Source organism: Pteropus medius, unplaced genomic scaffold (assembly GCF_902729225.1).
Source record: "Pteropus medius unplaced genomic scaffold, Ma_sr-lr_union100, whole genome shotgun sequence".
Classification (NCBI taxonomy): Eukaryota; Metazoa; Chordata; class Mammalia; order Chiroptera; family Pteropodidae; genus Pteropus; species Pteropus medius.
The window spans coordinates 1,971,811-1,987,741 of record NW_024352790.1 but is presented as its reverse complement, the minus strand read 5'-3'; the positions used below and the strand labels follow the sequence as shown (position 1 = coordinate 1,987,741).

The window sequence follows — 15,931 nt, the reverse complement described above, 5'->3', positions numbered from 1 at the left end:
TAAAATGTCCATCAACAGTACAATGGATAATTTACAATATATATTCCTAGAATAAAATTCCACACAGATAAATGGATTATTGATATCTGCAACAACGTGGATGGTCATAATCATCTAAGACAAACAATACTGAGTGAAAGAAGCCAGACATAAAAAGAGTACAAAATTAATCTATGCTGATTGAAACAGGTTAGTGCTTAAATTTGGGGCTGGAAGAGTAAATAATGCCTTATAGAACAGAAATGTACTGTCTCGATCTGGGTGTTGGTTACACATATGGGTTCACTTTGCTGAGTCAATGCTTGCAATGTTCATGTACTTTTATATGTGTATGTTATGCCTTTATTGAAAAATTTAATTTAAATCATGTGGGGAAACAAATATTCTTTAGTCACTGATGAAGGGAGAATAGTTTGGTAGAGCCTTTTTGAGGGCAATTTGGTAACATTTACCAACTGAATAATTTCATTTCTAGGAGTTTGTGATAAGGCCATATTCACTAGTAATAAAGAAAAAAATAATAATAGATTTTTGAAGACATATGTATCATGTACTCTTTTAGATACTTTAAATGTATTAGTGTATATATTTGGAATTAATAAATACACTAATCACTAATTAATGATGTTATCCCATTGCATAAAAGTATGAATAGCAGCATTACTATAATAGTAAAAATTAGAAACATAAATAGATCCCAATGATAAAATAAATATTAGCTCATTCATACAATAAAATGAATGAGGCAAATATATATGGAAATAGGTTCATAATTTATTAAAATTAAAAAACAGAAACTAAAATAATTACTTTAGAGCTCATTTTTGTTTTAAAAACTAAAAATAAATACATAGACACACACACACACACACACACACAGAAACAAACTTGGAAGGACACGAATTAAACTGCTAAGTTTAGATATCTATTGCAGGTGGAACTATAAGGACTTGCGTGTTGTGGTTTATACATTTCACTATTGATAGAATGTTTTACAATGAGCACATATGTATTATATTCCTGATTAGGAAAAGCCATTCCCTATGAAAAGTAAGAATAATAATAATACATCTTAGTTTGTCCATTTTTGAGCTCAATCAAACTCAAAAAATATGGAATAAATTCAGGAAAACAGCTTATCTTAAAATATATCTAATAAAGGTTAAATGGAATATATCTCAGTATTTCTACATTTAACTCCCTTCACATTTTTCCAGCCAAATCTTAAGAGTGATCTTTAAGTCCTTTTCCTCTTCATACCAGCCAACCCCAAAATTGTATATGGTGTTGAATATTTTTATAGCCTCTTTATGAAAAAATTATGTCTATATTTCTTACTTCTTTATTTTGGTGATACTGAATGGAAACTTTAATTCACAAGGTCTAAAAGCAGACTGCAAAACAACACAAGTGTAAAAACCATTAGTGGCAAAAGCATTTGCTAAATACTGACATCTGACTGTGTGACAGATCAAGTTTAGCAGCTCTGGGGTATCTAATTCTAAAACTGAAGGTATATGGAACAGACTAAGAAGTTCTTGGCACGTAGTCAATAGAACTTTTTCTGACAAAACTGTTGTTTTCCAGTCTAACCTAACTAAAAGGAATGTTTTGAAGAGTTAGATTTCAAAATAAGTGGGAAAAATTGCGAGACGTAAACAGTGTATTTATATGTACACAAAGAATGCGGGGAAATCCATAGCCAGAGAAATGCATTTTAAACCAAATGTTTAAATTCTCTCTTTATTATGGTCTTCTGATTAAACAATTCATCAAGAAGACAGATTGCAAGCCCTTTAGTATTCATGCCTAAAAGGTCAGAAAACTCTGGCAAGAAGGAGAAGAAAAAAGAACAAGAAAAAAGAAAGAAATGAAAACAAATAAGCGACTTGAAGGAACTGTGAGCACCCAAACCCTGGCATCAGATTTGGCAACAGGTGAATTTTCTTTGGAGGGTATTAATTTTGTAAGTCAAAGCTATTAAAATCCGACTTCCCGTTTCAAGTCTGGAAAGCATAATGCACAGGTCTCTTGCTCCAGCTCTCCCTAGGGGCTGTATTTTATCCAACTAGTCCCACTCCCTTCACTGGCTCATATTTCAAGTACAAATTCTACTGGCCAAGACCATTCATTTAGTCTTGCCACATACTGTGTGGAGGTTTATGTCAGTGTTAATCTGGCCTTCCTCGACAAGTATACATCGTTCTACTAAAGGCATAAACCTATGGTTCTCAAAAATGTTTCATGATACTTTTAAATCTCAGGGAAATGTTCAATACCTTTTGCCTCAGAACTATGAAACAGACTAATGCCATTCATTTATAAGACAGTTATTTACCACCCTTTTTTTCACTCTACTCCTTCAAGATGTTTGACTCCAACAATCCTTTGACCACAATGGAATCAATCTATCACATTTCCTCAATATGTAAATCCTCTTACTCTCTCTTAAAGGACTGTTTCACCTACTCATTTTTCTTCTTAAATCTCAGATCCTCCTATATTCTCTGACATCTGTCCCATTACAAAATATGACCCTGTATGATGCCAACGCTTCTACTTGTGCCCAGCTCTAATATCTTCTTGCCCAAGTCTCTCCTCTCTCTCCTTCATCACCCATTTTTCCCCACTCTAGTCACTATTATTCTATAACATGTTAGTCCTCTCATCTTTCAAAAATTTCTCTTAACACCTATTACCTCTCTAGATATTGCCTTATTTCTCTTCTCTCTTTCACAAAACTCTCCCAAGTGTTTTCTATACTCACTGCCTCCAAATCACTCCTCCCCTTCTCTTAATCTCATTTGAAAGAGGCTCTCCATCCCCACCACCCTGCAGAAGCTGCTTGAGTCAAGAGCACCAAGAACTTCCACATTGTTCAAACTAATAGTTATTCCTCATTCCTCATTAAATTGATCAGTTTTCATCACGTGACATAGTCAGTCATTGCCTCCTCCTGGAAATACGTTTTTTCACGTGACATCTAAGACAAGGCTACACTTCTGGTTTTCTTCCTACCTAATTGTCCACTTCTTAGTCTCCTTTTCGGGCTCCATCACTTCTCCCTACTAGAAGTTCACCAGAATTGTCCTTGATCCTCTTCTCTATGTTTACTCATTCTCTAGGTAATCTCAACCAGACTCATAGCTTTAAGTGTCATCTATTTAGTGAGCTCTCTCAGATTTATATTCCCTGACCCCTTTCCTGACCTCTAGACTTAAATATCCAGCTGTACACTTGACACCTCCAGTAGGATATCTAACAGGCATCACAAACATAATTATAAAGAGCTTCTCCCCACCCTGCAGAAATCTGCTCCTCCCATGTATTCTTTTCCACCTCAGTCAGTAAACGGCAACTACATCTGTCCACTGGCTCAGGCCAATAAATCCTGTAGTCTTCCTTGGCTCCTCTCTTTCACTGCTCCCCTCCCCCACTAACACCCCCAATGTTGAATCTATTAGAAAATCCTGTTGGCTCTAGCTCCAAAATATATACAGAATCTGACCAGTATTTATCACACCGGTCCACACCACTATCACTTTGATTTGGCTTATTACAAGACACCTAACTAGTTTTCATACTTCTATCTTTGTCCCTTCACTCACTGTATCCTCAACACAAATGACAGACTGATCTTTTAAAACATGTTGAGTCATGTCAGTCCTCTACTCAAAACCTTGAATTGCCTCTTTATGTCACTCAAAGTGATTGGCAAAATCCTTACTATGATCTCCAAGAGCTTCCCTGTCATGCCCTCTTCAACATCCCAGTTTCCTCTCTGACCTCCTCTTCTACTACATTACCTGTCCCTGACTCTGCTCTAGGCACAATGGCCTACTTACTGTTTCTGGAAGAAGCCAGGCTCACTCTCACCTCAGGGCCTTTGCACTGGCTATTATCACCTCTTCCAGGAATATACTTTTTATCTAAGATAGGAATATAATTTACTATCTCATTTCCTTCAAGTCTTCACTCAGTGCTGAGACCTTCCCCGAATCCCTTAGTTAAAAGTACAACTCTCCACATTCTTCTCTCTTCTATTCTCAGCTTTTCTGCACAACATTTATCAACGCATAACACTTTTTATATTTTATACTCAATGTTAAGTTCTATGAAGACACAAATATTTGTCCATTTATTTTTCATTGCTGTATCCCCAGAAATAGTGCTTAGGACACAGTTGGTGTTTAATAAATAAATTAAATGAACAAATTTGGTCAGCTTACTACCTGCCAACTTACTAACTTACTAAATATATATATATTTGTGATGAGCAAGAAAGATCATTTTAGAGTATACTTGAAAGTAGGAAATGGTAGATGAGACAAAAATGAAACAATGAAGGGGTAGGAACAGAGGGGATGAGCTAATTAAAAAGATATTCTGAGCTGTAGAGATTTCTGCATATTATACAGGTATTGTCCAACTCTGTGGCTCTTGAATACTTCAGCTGAAGTTCCTAGACAGGTGCGGTCTAGCTCCAAGGCTGTTGAATTACACTCCAACCCCAGAGTCTTGTGGACCACAGTTGAGTTTATAGGGCTGAAGATCCTGGGAAAAGATACTTTACCAACTTGAATGACTATTCTAGTACCTATCAACTGAATATCAGCACTGCTTATCTTGCCTTATATCCCCCAAGGAATGGCTGATAACAAAAGTTAAGTAAATTTAGAACACACCACTTACTTGCAACCTAATGCTGACCTTCCCCTCTGCTCTTCCTAGAAGATTCTTACATTATAAAGCCTTTGAGACCCATTCCCATTGCTTCAAAAGTACATGAATTTTAAAAAATAAGTAGCATCTTAAAATTATTACTCTCAATTATTCATATACAACAGGTTCTTTGTGATTCGTGCCTCTCATATTCACCTGAGACAAAAGACTTTCTGTAGTCAGTAGATGCCAAATTTCCCTACACCACATAGGCAGACAGTTCACTGAGAATACAGTTACATTTTACTAGGTTCTAAATGAAACCAAAAGAATAGACTCCTGTCAAACACATCCTCTGAAACATATTAGCTATTTGACCTTGGATGGGACATTTGCATTCCTTGGGGCTCAGTTTCCTCCTCTGAAAAGTGACAGAGTAGGACTAGGCAGTTTCTGAAGTTCTTTCCAGAGGTAACATTCTGAGATTCTCTCTAGAAGCCAATATCATCCATTAGCAGTGAATCATGGGGACTTCCAAGATAGTCTAGTCAGATCTGATCCAATGCTGGAATCCCCATTACAACATCTGCTTGACCATCTTCCTTGACAAGAAATTTACCACCTTCCAAGGCAATCCAATCAAACTTCCAACAGTTATTTTCATTGGCAGGGTCTTCCTTCTATTAAGTTGAAATCTATCTCTCTGGAATTTTCACATATACATCATGAAAACTGAATATTCTATGTAATTACACCTCTAAATCAGGGTTACTATGCTGAATTTAATGACTCCCTTATCAAGTCTTAAAATAAAAGTGTATGAAAGTAATATAACCTATGTACATTGCTATAGCTGAAGAGCAGAAAAATCACTTCTTGAGTCAGGCACTTTTGAACTATATCCTATATACTTGTATGTTCTATTTTTCACATTGCACTTCATTCCAACAAACATAACACCAATCACCTGGATGTTCTAAAGCATACTCATGTTTATTTCAATATAGGTTAAACATCCATACAGATACCTGCATTTTCATGTGGATTTCATATAGATATGCTTTCTAAATAAGTAAAAGATATATGACATATGTATGTATCATGAAGGATGATATTCAAATATTTAGAAAGCACTGTCAGATTGATTCAAACAAAGCATTAGCACCAAGATTTAGTATAAATATCTAAAATTTTATCACATTAAAAATAGGTAAGAGGTTTTATAAACCAGGTTTTAAACTAATGAGTTCTATTCAGTTAAACTCTGTGAATAATACCATATTTATTTTCGTTAACTTTTATTTGCCACAGTTATAGGCATATACAATACTTCTATAAATGTTGGGATCCAAGTCATTCTTCATTTTAATCATAATCACTTTCCCAGGACTTTGGATTTGTCTGATGCTTTCAAATCAACATTAGATTATAATTTCTCATAAAGTCAGAAAGAGTAAAATGACGTATTAAATATCTTGACTCTCGGAATGTACAGACTGAGCACAGTAACATGCACAGTTAAGCATTTTACCTTTTTAAAGATTATTCATAAAACAAGGAGTTACATTTCTACTCACAAAGGGTACTGGAAACAGACCTCAGCACTTCTGTGTTTCAGAATAACCTTGATAAATAGAAGTTTGATGTACAACTAGATGAAAAAATTTAAAAGCCTTTATGAGTGCCTACAAAGCAAAAGGTACTTTGCTAGGACCATTGTGTTTCAGTTTCCTCATCTATAAAATGGAAGTAAAACCACCGAACTCTCTGCCTGATGTGGTGTTTGTAACCACCAAAGGAGAAAAACCATGTGGAAGAATATCAAAAACCCTAGAAAGTACTATATAGGCAATAAGGTATTAGAATAGTTGCAATTAGTGTTGCTATCCATATAAGTACAATTCTTATTTGATTATTAACCTAAATGTCTGAATCCCTTATTTTAAAAAAGAAAATTCGACCTAGAATTTTCTTCAGGACAAACTTTCTCAAGACATTTTAGAACTTCCTGCTTATTTTACTTCTAGCCAAAAGTACTGCAAAACAGCCACTCTCGTAATTCTTTCACACCTCTGTTTCCAATCCTGGCCAGACACTCAAATACGAAAAAGATGTGTTAAGATAGTCAGGGGAAAAGTTCAATGGATGCTACTGAACCTCTAAAACAAACTTTGGAACAAAAGTGATAGTAGTTATTTTTTGGTAGGCAGTTTGTGGCTCTTCCATTTACTGAGATGGTCAATCTGCCCTAATTTCTAGAGTTTTAATGATTAAGCATCTGAATTACCTATTACGTTTCCTTATATTTGTAATCCTAATTGCCGAAACTGAAATCCTATATCTGCCTAAAGCAATGGAACGTATTGGATCATTCAAACCCCTCCAGACTTGAAAGCAAGTTCAAAATTATATATCTAATATATACAGTAACTTTAGTAATGAAAGCACTTGATTAATTAATTATATTTTATTTATTTCCTCTAATGCCTATTCTAATAAGAACTCACAAGAAACTCAAGATATGGAAAGGGAATAAGGGCCATCCCATTCTGATGAAATAATCCTAATGTCCAAAGATTTCCTCTAGTTTATACAAAAATCATGGAGCAGTGAAGAAATTTATATAACCTTTCTTCAGCTAAAGAGAGAAGAAGAGCTTTAAAAAAAAGACAAAGGGTACAATGGGAAATAACACTAGGAAAAAAATAGAATTATTGATGATGAAAAATCTCCACAAACAAAATGGAAACTAATATTCAGGTAGATTAATTTTAGATGTTTTGATGATGTCATTCTTTTAAGGGCTATTAGAAATCGGTGACTTATTTAAAGGGAAGGGCTCAGGGGAACTAAAGCCCCACAATTTCCAAGAAATATAAAGCACAGATCTATCCTACTATGACTCTAAGTGTATAATTAAAAGAAGAAAGCTTTAATGCTTTGCTAGTCATGGCAGCCAGGACTCCTGTGCTTTATTTTTTTACCTAAAAGAAGAAAAACAACAACAGTGAAACTAAAACCACCAAGTTCAATTCCATGGGCCAAATCCTAAAAATAGGTCAGACTCAGCTTTCTTACGGAAAGAAATACAAAGTAAGGAATAAAAAAACAGATCTGAACTGCTTTTCAAAGTCGTCTGAATTTAATGCCAAGTCCACAAGGAAGCTTGGTTTTTAGGCTTCTTTTGTGAGCTGTGTTGAGCCCTATACAGTCACCAGTGACTGAATTTGTGATGCTAGGATGTGATAGAAAAAAAAAAGTTATTAAAAAGCATACATGCTTAGTTCTTTATACTATTGCTGAAATGTATAATTTTAATTATCACAGAGATTTAGGCTGGAGTAGTTTTCTTAATGGATCAACACAGACATAATTTTCTTCAAGATGCTATATCTATTGTGATCAAAAGTCTCATGTTCTACATGCATTTGCCTACTAGATTCGCCTTTTGACAAACATTCATTATCTACAACTGTGCAATGTGCTATGCTGCACACAAAGATAAATAAGAAAATTGGCATACATTAGTGGAAAGAGCTTAAAAGAATTTACATGGCAGTTTAGCCAATGCCTGGCATAGAATAAGCCCTTAGTAGGTGTTAGCTACTACGGTGATAACAGCGCCAATGAAGACCCTTCTACATATGAAACATTCTAAAAATTCTGTACTTTCAGTTTTCACAAATATATTTTACTTTTAATTTCACTTTTAATAACAAGCTTTCTTCCTGCCAGAGAAAAAGGGCCATACGAATATTTAAAAACATATAATACAATGTGTAACGTAATTAAAGAGGTAAAAACAAAAAGGATTATGGTTGCTCAAAATAAAGTGTGGAAATCAGGAAAGACTGCCTTCTTGTGGGAGTTAATATTTGATCTGGGTTTTGAAAGATAGGAAGTGGATCAATAAGAGTTCAGCTAAATTACAGAATATATAAAGGGAGTTGACAGGCAATATAGTGGCTAGTCTTGAATGCTAGGCTATATTTTAGATTTTATTCACCAAGGAAGAGGGAGCTAGTAAAAGCATTTGAAGAGGGAAATAAAGTACACACATATGTGATTACATATAGGCATGCATATGTGTGTATGTATATACATTTACCTATCTATCCATCTGTGTGTCCGTCCGTCTGTCCATCCATCCTTTTATCTATCTCAAAGTGCAACACTACACTACTCCAAAATAATTTCTTTCTTCCTTGTCAATAATTTACTCTTACATTCTGGGGAGGTGATGGTTTGACTGCAGAGGGCAAGCTAGAAATGCTGGGGATGCACATGAGGCTTCTGAGGTTGACTGGGTCCTAGTCTATGTTAGGTTGGAGCACAAGCCTCAACTGGGGAGCCTAGGGAACACCTAGACTCTGCAGCACCTGAAGGAGACTTCATTTCAGGAGACCTGTGCATACCCTCAGAGGAGGCTGGAGGCTGCCTGCCTTGTCCCAGGAGAGAAGCCTAGTTTATTCTGGAGAACTTCCACATAAAGATTGTACTAGAAGACCGATATGCTACTTATCCTAGAGCCTGAGAGAGAGAGAGAGAGAGCTCCTGCTTAGATCTGGAGAGATCTGGGAGCAGAAATGTTTCCTGTATACATTTTAAGAGTTGGATGATTCTTTTTCTACTGGTTGGTGCACTAGTTTCCTAGCACTGTTGTAACAAATTGGGTGTGATAAAACAATAGAAATTTACTCTTTCAAAGCTCTAGAGGCTAGAAGTCCAAAATCAAGTACTGGCAGAGCCATGCTCTCTCTGAAGGCTTTAAGGGAGGAATTTTTCTTCATGTCTCCTAGTTTCGGGTGATTATAGTCATTTTTGGCTTACAGATACATCTCTTTAATCTCTGCCTCTGCCTTTACATGGCCTTCTCTCCTGTGTGTGTCTGTGTCCAAACTTCTCTCTTCTTATAAGGATACCAGTCACTAGATTAGGGGCCACACTTATCCAGTACGATCTTAACTTGATTTCATCTGCAAAGACCCTAATTCCAAATAAGGTCATATTCACAGGTTTCAGGGATTAGAAATTCAACATATCTTTTTTGGGAATACAATTCAACCCATAAAAGTTGGATTATTAATCACTAAAGGAAAAATGCTGTGTCTCTCACCATTCAGTAGCTCTTTCTGATCCAGTGACTTAATATCTTAATTAAGGATTTACAGAGTCATGAGTGCTCAGGATTCCAGGAGGCAAGAACACAAAGTTCCACAAGTACCTGGAAAAACTGTCCTCCAACCTCTCAATACTCTTGACTGTCCCACTATAAACTGTCTAAGAGTCTAGTCTCAAGAAGAAAGGAAGCCATAATGCGATGACCCACCTGAAGTGATAAAACCTACAAGACAACCCCATCCTGCTTTACAGCCCTGTTTTTCTCAATCCCCCCAAGTGGTTCACTCTGAGGCCGCCCTTCATTGCTCAAACTCAGCTGATCAGTTCTCAAAAGCTTATGTAGGTATCCATGTGTGAGGGCTCTGGAGCCCTTATGATACTCACCTGTAAGCGGGGGATGTGGTTAAGCTATTTGTCCTGAAGTAGCCAAAAGAAATGCACGAGAAGGGAGTGTTAGGACCATTACTGACGTGCAGAAATAGAAAGGTTGGCATATTTCCACTTTTTTCTTTTAATACAAAAATCTAAACAAGAGCAACAAAAACTCTAAATTTTACCCTAAACTAAGAAAAAAAAAGTAAGGTTTTACTATAATTTTTTTCAGTTGTAAGCTCAGAATCTCAGCATGTTAGACATAGAGGTGGGAATAATACAGGTACAGACTTTAACTCTATTCTTAAGATGTGTTTATGTTCATGTTGACCCAGGATGACAACTAATGACAGATGATGGGATTGATCATAATTATAATAAATTCTTTGTTTATTATCTAAAGTAAATACATTATAATTAATTTTTAGCAACTCACAAAAATTATTTGTTTCAAGTCTGCTTACCTTATTAAATGCTAAGCTCTGTGAATATTAGGCTTCTAACTATTTGATTCACTTTATATCCCCTAGTTTAGTACTTATTATATAATAGAAGTTCAACAAATATTTGGGAATTACAGGCCAAAAGGACTACCCATATAGGGAAATGAAAAGAAAGATCCAGTGAGTAATTTTGCAGTTATGAACCTTGTTTTAAAATGAATATGAATCAGAATCAGTCCCCATCCTGGATTACTGAGCTGGGAAAATACTGACTTTGAAGATTGATAGAGACAGGAAGAGAGTTGGCTTGATCTGTATCCCACATAAAATTAAGGCACCAAATCCAATGTCCAGCACTGATTTAGAACATAAGTGGCTAACAATTTGCTCATAAATTGAATTCAAATCCTAAGTTTTTTAAAAAAGTGATAAAAATCTATATTCATATGAATTTAAGAAAATTCCCAATTGATTAACAAAATTAATTTAAAATATTACAGATGAATCCACTTTGCTATAGCAAAGCATCTGTATACAGTTGTAAAATATTAGTGTGATTTTATTTAATTTTGTACTTTTCCTGTACTTGCTTACCCTCCCCTTAAAATAGATGATCATGTCGTCTAGTTAAGAAGTCCATTGACAATATGAACATACTACATTTTCATAGCTTTATTCATTAAAATTAGTGGATATGTGGGATTTCACTGTATAATTCTTTTAACTTTCCTGTATGTTTGAAAATTATCATTATAACATTTTGAGAAAAATTTTATATATTAATGAAATGACTATGTATGTACTTTTTAAAACTATTGCTTTAACCTTTATTGGCATATTCCATCACTTAATAGCTCTGCAAACCTTGGAAAATATTTCTCTGAGCTTCCTCTGTAACATAAGAATACATCCCATGTCCAATGGCAATGGGTTAAATCAGATGATACCTTGATATCATTTCCTGATTAATGCTAATAGGTAGAGGTGGAATATAAAACTCCAATTGCCTTAATGTATTAATAGATATAAGTGTGTGTGTCCTGAACCATAGGAAATTGCTACTTTTGTACTCAGAAATTGTCAAATATCAAAAATTTTCTATGGTCCAACCTATATATACAGCTATATATTTATAATTCACCTTCTACTAGATATTCTGTTATTCAACATATACTTACTTGGCACTCACTTTGTACCAGCTCCTACGGCAGTTCTTAAGATACAGACCCTGCACTAGAGGGGCCTATAGTGTAATCTCCTTCTCCCAAGGTGTATGCTCTAACAGCCATGTTTATCATGAGCCATGTAAACACAGAGGACGGACCACTAACTCTGAGTGATTGAAAAGGACTTTACTGCAGACATGATAGGAGCCTCCCGTAAGAGAGGAAAGATGTTAAGGGATTAAGGCACAACTATAAAATGGCATGGAGGTGAAAAAAGGATTTGTCCTGTCAGGGAATGGTGAGAAGCTGAGGGTGACAGAAGCATAGTATGTGGGGGATGTATTAGAGAATTGACCCATTCAGTGATTTTTTTTTTCCTTTTAGTTACTGTATTTTTCAGTTGTATAATTTCTATTTTTTTTTTAATTTCTATTTCTCTGTTGAAATTCTACTGATTTGTTGTGATCATATTTTTCTTTATATTTTATAGTTATAACAGCTGCTTTAAAATCATATCTGATTATTCCAATTTCTTGGCCTGTCTCTATCAGTTACCTTTTCTCTGGAGTATGGGTATCACTTCCCTGTTTTCTTCTAGTAATTTTGTTTTTTTCCTGAATCTTGTAGAGCATTGTTTCCCAACCTTTTTGGCACCAAGCACTGGTGCTCCTATGAGAATCTAATGCCTGATGATCTGAGGTGGAGCTGAGGCAGTGATGCTAGTGCTGGGGAGCGGCTGTAAACACAGATGAGTCTTTGCTCGCTCACTTGCCACTCACCTCCTGCTGTGTGGCCCAGTTCCTAACAGGCCATGGACCAGTACAGGTCCACGGCCCGGGGGGTTGGGGACACCTATTATAAAGCATATGTTATACTTCTCTGAAGAGTATTAATATTTTGTTTATTTGTTTGTTTTAGCAGAGAGACACCTTGGCAAACTCCAAACTCTGTTTGCCCTGTGGTGGTCAACAGATGAAACCTCTGTTCAATACTTTCAGCCTTAGGTGGCTACTCACTGCCACACATGCACACCTCAGAGGTCAACTAGATATTTGGACAGAGTTAACATGCAGAATACTGGGTTCTCCCTGCCTGTCTCCCTCCTTTCTAGGATTTTCACTATCAGTGCTTCTCCAGTTTCTGCCCACCTTTTTTCGTCCTCCAGTAGTTTTGATAGTTTAAACATGTGTTTGCCTCTGTGTGTGTATAGAATTATGTATATATTGTGTGGGTGTGTATAATTATCACGGGGATGGTTGATCTGATCTGAGCTACTCTGCTATTAGTAAAAGGAGAATCGATACCTAATATAGGATGAGATGTATTCCCTGTTTCGAAAGTAATTAGGATAAAAATCAGTAAATAATAAAGTCCTTAAATGAAAAATAAAACATTAAGAAAAAGCAAATAACCCAAAAGAAAAATCAGCAAAAGAACCATTGAATATAATATAAAGGGAAAAACACAAATGATAGATAAACATATAAAAAATTAGCTCTAACAATAGTCAACTTCATATTAAGATAACAATATTATATCTATTTTTAACAAAAATTAAGACAAATAAAATAAGATATAGATCAATGGGAAACTATATACACTGATTGTGGAATATAAAATTGCACAATGGAAAATAACTTGGTATTATTTTGAAAACGTAATCATTTGCTATGTCCCAGAAATTCCATTCCAAAATATCTATGACCTAGAAAAATCTCTTCATCTGTGCATCAGAATGTACTAGATGTTCACAGAAGCATATTTCATAATAACAAAAAAAAAATCTGGGAAAACAAATGTCCACTAATAAAAGAATAGATAAATTTTGATACATTCCCGAAGTTAATATTATACAGCAATGAAAATGAATTACCTACTACTAGACATTAATATGTATGATCTTAGAAAATGATGTCAAGTAGAAAAAGACTAGATACACATGTTATGAAACTATTTTTATAAAGCTCAAAAAACAAGGAACTAAATATCTTATTTCAATTCATGTGGCTATGTGCTAAAACTTTTTTTTAAGAGAATGATTAATGAAAAAGTCAGCATAGAGGTTACTTTTGGGAAGGAAACAGGAGATGAATAAGTAAAGAATACAAAGGTATTGGTATTTTTCTAATTCTTAAGGAGGTGACAGGTTCACAGGTATTCCTCTGAAAATATGCTTCATAAATTATTCATTTTGTATGTATAAAGCAATACATATAATTTTGTATGTATAAAGCAATATATTAAAATGTAGAAGAGGCAGAAAAGAAGAAGAGTTTGAAAAAAGATGAATAATAGCCTAATGGCAGGAAGAATATTATGCTGCCATGTTTTCAGGTGAGTAAACACTATTTGACTAAATATATTTTTTGTAAATTCCAACAAGAATGACATTTAAACAATTAGGTAATCAATATCCCTTAAAATTAGCATGTTTTTTGGAGTAATAAGGTTTTCAAAAGTCATATTTATGTTAAAAATAATATCAGAGCATTCATAAACTAGTGATTTGTATAAAATATTTTTGAGGCAATAACTTTGACTTCAATGTATGTACAAATATCTTGGCCCTTGCAACTTAGTACATAAGCCTAGAATTTAAATACAGGCTTCCCTTTGGTTTACAACTAGTTTGATAGCATTCAGTGAGTAACTATTATTGAGACAAAATGTAGTAATATCTACCATTTCCAGATAAGGTTTCCGAGTTACATCTTCTCCTTTCCCAATATCTTGCCTTGACTGATATGTGCTTTTCTTTTTTTTCAAATGTGGGTCATTTTGGGAAAAAAAAAAAAAAGCTTTCTGAAAAAAACCGTGTATGATTAATGCTAACTTGAAAAGGTACCCTAAAATTCTGTGGTCTTCTAAACATCACATGTTGAAAAAAGGCCACAGAGCCTTTTTCTAGGGATATTATAGAGTTCATCTTGAAAGCAGCTGGGAATATTTAGGAAAATAGTCACATTTGGAATGTAATTAGATTCTTAGTCATTAGGGTAAAGAACACACCAGAAAACAATATGCCAGGCTTTCTCAGACCAAGGATGGAAAGTGAATTATAAATCTAGAAAAGATTTCCAAAGGAAAAAATATTCCTTATTTGTTTCTTCTACTTACCAAATCTTTTAAGTTCTAATGGATCATTTTCTCCAATGAGTTTACTGGTTCAGTTTATTGGAACACTAAAAAATAAAAGTGATTAAGAGCAGGAAAATGCCTATGTGAAGTCACGTTGAGATCCTTCCTATTCAACTGCGGTCTGCGGACCAGATGAGATCTTGGTAGAAATGCAGAATCTTGGGCCCACCCAGACTTACTGAGTCAGAATCTTCATTTCCACAAGACCTCCACATGATTTATGTGCACATTAAACTGAGGGACTCGCTGGTATAGATTAAGTTTATTTCAAATAAAGTTACATAAAAATCATCTGCTTTTCTTCAGGTCATTAATTTCCACAGAAATGCACATAAATAATAAGGATGGCCTTGGGAGAGATAGTACTATTTTCTTTTAATCACTCTTCTAACTAAAGAAAAAAAATTCTACATTATATCTCTTTTTCTAGATATTTGTTTTTGTGAACTGGGAAAGCCAGAAGAGCAGGAATTTCCTTTGGGATGAAGGAGACATACAAGATCTTCAAGGGCAAATACTAAGCTAGAAATTATCGTTCTGTTAAAGATCCTTTCCTGTTTTTTTTTGTTTTTTTTAATTAAAAGAAAAAAGTCCAAAAAATAAAGTTATCCCAGTAGATATTAATCTTTTAATTTATGAAGGCTTAGTTAAGAAGAAAAATTGGAAGTACTCAGTTAAGATGTTTCCATTAGAGTTTATAGGTAAAACTTAGAATACTTAAAATGCTGAGAAAGTAGTCTTTTCCTAATTTCCATATGTAATTCATCAGCACGTCCTGTCAGTCCTAGCTCTACTGTATTTCTTTAGTTGTTCTTTTCCTCAGAAACCCTTCTCTTTCCTGGACCAGAGCATTAGCCTCCTAACTGGTTTCCCTACATATCCTCTTGCTTTTCTCCAATCCTTCTCAAATGGCTGTCAGAAGGACTTTTGTAAAGGTAAATCAGACTATCACCTTCATGCTTAAAGCCATCCACTGGCCCCTGTACAATGGCCTGGTGGGCCCTGCATGAAAAAGCCCCAGCCTCTTTC

At 34.9% G+C, this 15,931-nt stretch overlaps 1 long non-coding RNA gene across 1 annotated transcript in view; it reads right to left on the bottom strand.

Moving 5' to 3' along the window:
• The window catches only part of LOC120592309 (uncharacterized), a 19,064-nt gene extending 4,143 nt beyond the window's left edge, over nt 1-14,921 (bottom strand). Inside the window, exon 1 of the long non-coding RNA XR_005650098.1 lies at nt 14,882-14,921. This is a non-coding gene — a long non-coding RNA (uncharacterized LOC120592309). The remainder of the gene's footprint in view (nt 1-14,881) is intronic.
• Nucleotides 14,922-15,931: the final 1,010 nt, after the last annotated feature.